Here is a 3,908-nt window from a genome sequence, read left to right as displayed (position 1 = left end):
GTATCTTTCCCTTTCTATCAATATCTCTCTCTTTTAAGAAGCACTCCCTCAATCTCTCTCTCTCCATAAGCTAATTTCTCTGGGTTTATATACTTCTTCATCTTAAGGTACTTCTTTTCTTTTTTATTGTTTTGTTATGTTTTTGTCGGCTTTCTTCTCTATCTCTGTTTCACAAGACATATCTAGCTTATAGTTTCCAAGGTACTTTTTCCCCTTTTAATTTTGGGTTAATTTTTATCAAACTATCAAAAAGGAATCTTTCTGATGTGGAAGATAGAACTTCACAAAAAAACTTGAATTATAGATTCTCCGCTGTAACAATTCACGGAATAGCCCCCAATTCGTTTAATCNCAAAGAAACAAAAAATATTGAAGTAGACTATGCACATATGGTATTTGATGATATGGCTTGTCCATCTTTAGTGTGTGCTTACTGATTCTTTTGAGCATTTTCTTTCACTATTCTGTTTCTTTTTTGATGAAGTTCTTTTTTTTATGAAGTTCTTTATTTACGCTTTTATTTGAAAGAGCAAGTCAGAGAAAAGAAGCGTTTAGATAATACCTTATCTCCAAATTTTCTACGTCGAATCTAAAAAATGATGAACTTTTTTTATTGAAACATTTTATATATTTCCCTTTCATCGTTATTGTTATCTTTGAGACAAATGTTTTCATGTTATTTATTCGAAATTTCTTCGGTCTCTTTGAAAGTGTACGTGGAAGGTGATGCCTCCACTAATAGCTACCTCCTAAATGATGTTTGATAGGATGGAACAAGAGAAAGCTCCAAGGAAGACACCAAACCCAGCCTATGGTCGTTTGTTCACATAAACGTAACAAGAGGAAGTTGGAAATATGAGTATCAAAGAGAGGTAACTGACAAAAAGATACTGTTTCAAGTAAGTCAGGATGTACTTTTAAAACAATTCTTTGTAGTTGAAAGTAAAAAGGGTACGATAATTTATTATGTTACACTGTTGCCATTTAGTAATTCTGATTGTGTATTAATGTGAAGCCTTTTTTTCCCGTTGTTAGATTGTGATGGTCCTATTGAAGTTTAGGTACATAGTATAAGATTTATTCAACAGTCTCCCCTTGCACAACAGGAAATCCTAAGAAGAATGTTAAGTAATGCAAAGGTCGTGGCTTTGGCCACCCTCTCTTCAGCTAATCGTCAAGACAAAGCCAAGTTGATTGCACATTTAATGAAATGAAAGAAGTGAAAGTTAGGATGCTTATGGTGATCAATTATAATATTTAGGGTTAATTTGATGGACTAACGTTTTAGGATATCCATATGGAGAACATCAATTTGTCTTTGATGGTTCTGTGGCACTTTCATCTGGAAGGCACTGTACATGTTAAGTTTGATATTTTTTTTATTTTAAAAAGGGACTCATTCATTTCTTTATAGGATGTTGCATGTGTATACCTTTTCAATGCCAGGTATTCTATAATTACAGTATCTCATGGATTGTGGATTCTTTTCTTCTAATAAAATTTGATGTGTTATCTAAAGGGAACTTCATTAATCCAAATCAAACATATCTAACTTCAATACATGTTCACTTAGCATTACTCATACACACTGAATGATGTTTTTTCCCTTTTCTTCTTATGTAGCACTTACATTGTAGGTAGTATTATTGCATATATTGCAACATATGCAGATATATTATAGGTAGTATTATCGCCTACATTGATCAATCTTGTTATTAACTTATTCATCTGAGTACCAACTTGGTTCTGGCAAACTTAGTAATTTCTCATGTTTATGTGTGACTCTTGCCTTGATCATAAACAAAAGTATGAACAATCTGACCATACTTTTTCTTTTTTTGAGAAAGAATACTTTATCATCAATATTTATTTATCAAATAAACCTTCTATTGACAACATATAGTACTACTCACTATAAACCTATTTCTATGCAGTTGTTGCCTTGGTCGTGAACAGAAGTATGAACAACCTAACTATACTTTTTCTTTTGTGGAGAAAGAATACTTTATCATCAATATTTGTGTATCAAATAAGAACCTTCTATAACATTTAACTGGTGTACGGTTACAATGACAACATATGGTATTACTCACTATAAAACTATTTATGTGCAGTTGTTGCCCTTGGTTGTGAACATAAGTATAAGCAATCTGTGTGTACTTTTTCTTTTGTTGAGAAAGCATCAATATTTGTGTCAAATAAAAATCTTCTATGGCATTTTCAGAGACATGGTTACACTAACAATATATAGTAATACTCACTAAAACTACGTTTCTACTAAACTTCTATCTTTGTAAACTAAGCTACTGGATAACTAATGAAGACATTTTGTGCATTGCTGATAAAATATTGTGGATTTTATGCAATACCTCTTCCTACAATAGAACTTCATAGAATAATCTGAAAAGGGATAATGATGGCAACTACTCTGTTAGCGCTTGCTATAAGCTTTTAACCTTAAGCCCTCCTCTCACACAACTGGCAATTGAACTTATATGGAAATGTATATAGGCTCATTACTTCTAGCCCCTCCTCTCCATATTTATTGGTTTTATTTGAACAACATTGTGCAAGATTGTCTGACAAAAGGTTACACCTTATGTAATAGATTTTAACTTCGCTCCAGTAACTCAGAAGACATACGTTTTTCTTTACATTGTACCATAGCTACTTAAGAATGCAAGTGTTCTATGTATGTTTGTAGTTAAATGGAATCATGCATGGTGATCTAAGAGGCGCTACCATCAGCTTTCGGAAGGAAGATAGGAACACAAGGCTGTTTCGAATACGGTACTTGCTTGAATAATATGGACAAGCTACAAGAAAGAAACTACTGATGTTCTGAAGATGCATCTGCGATATACACACGAGAATGCAAATACAGATTTGAAGATGCATCTGTGATATACACACGAGGGCGCAAATGGCTGCACCTTTTAGACTAACTTACAAGATGTATATAACTTACTACATAGCATTTGGTGTTAATTAACAAAGTTGACCACTTATCCTAAATTCTGTTGTTGAAGTGTTGGTCGTTGGGCCCGTGCTCTGCACGGGCAGCCAGCATCTAGTCTATTATATAGAAAAGGCAAGTGTGGTCGACCAAGGGTAAAATTATCTTTATACTCTCAGTCTAGAATTGTCTTTTCGATTTCCTTCATCTCTCTCATATTCCTCTGTATCTTCATTTGCCATAAAACACGAACTCCTACTCAGAGATTTTCGTGTTTGTTTCTCTCTAACTCTTTCCTTCTCTTTTTCGATCTCTTCTTTCCCAAGTTTTAAGACCATACTGATGGAATTTGGTTCTACTTCTGAATTTGATCCTAATTAATTAGTTGCCTTTCGAATATATGTGCATTTCACTTTCACATCCCAGATTTGCATTATGTATACTATGTTCCTTTTGTTACACTTTCTAGCCTTATTTTTTGAGTTTCCTTTCAAAATTTTCCAATTTTTCTTTAGTGTGTGCTATATTTCGTTCGGAGTTTTGCTGAATTTTTCTCCAGTCTTTCTTTGTTTATTGCACACATGTGTTGGTAATGGGTATTTGGTGGTTTCTCTTATTCACTACCCTCTATGGTGATTTGTTCCATTGTTTACGTCTGATTTGCACATCTTTGTTGGAAAAATTTCTACATAGGTTTAAACATGATTTGGGCATAATGAATTTCCATCTAGGACAAAAATGACGAAGAAATAAGCAAGATCTCTCATGCAACCAAGGTGTCTGATAATGTGTCATAAATAGAAGAACTATGATGTTTACTTGAGAGCTGAATTCGGCATTTTTGTTCCCTTTAATCACATATTAACAAGATCTACACTTTCTTGACATACAATGATATATGTATATTATTTACTCTTTGACTTTCACATTTGAAAAATTTAACTTGATAAAC

At 33.2% G+C, this 3,908-nt stretch overlaps 1 long non-coding RNA gene across 1 annotated transcript; it reads left to right on the top strand.

The window, feature by feature from the left end:
- On the top strand, positions 1-3,353 carry LOC109228976. Its single transcript, XR_002068485.1, has 3 exons — positions 1-107; positions 768-899; positions 2,705-3,353. It is a non-coding gene; the product is annotated as an uncharacterized LOC109228976 (long non-coding RNA).

Source organism: Nicotiana attenuata, chromosome 7, assembly GCF_001879085.1.
Source record: "Nicotiana attenuata strain UT chromosome 7, NIATTr2, whole genome shotgun sequence".
In the NCBI taxonomy this organism is placed as follows: Eukaryota; Viridiplantae; Streptophyta; class Magnoliopsida; order Solanales; family Solanaceae; genus Nicotiana; species Nicotiana attenuata.
The sequence above is the reverse complement of the archived record's forward strand: the minus strand, read 5'-3'. Positions and strand labels throughout refer to the sequence as shown.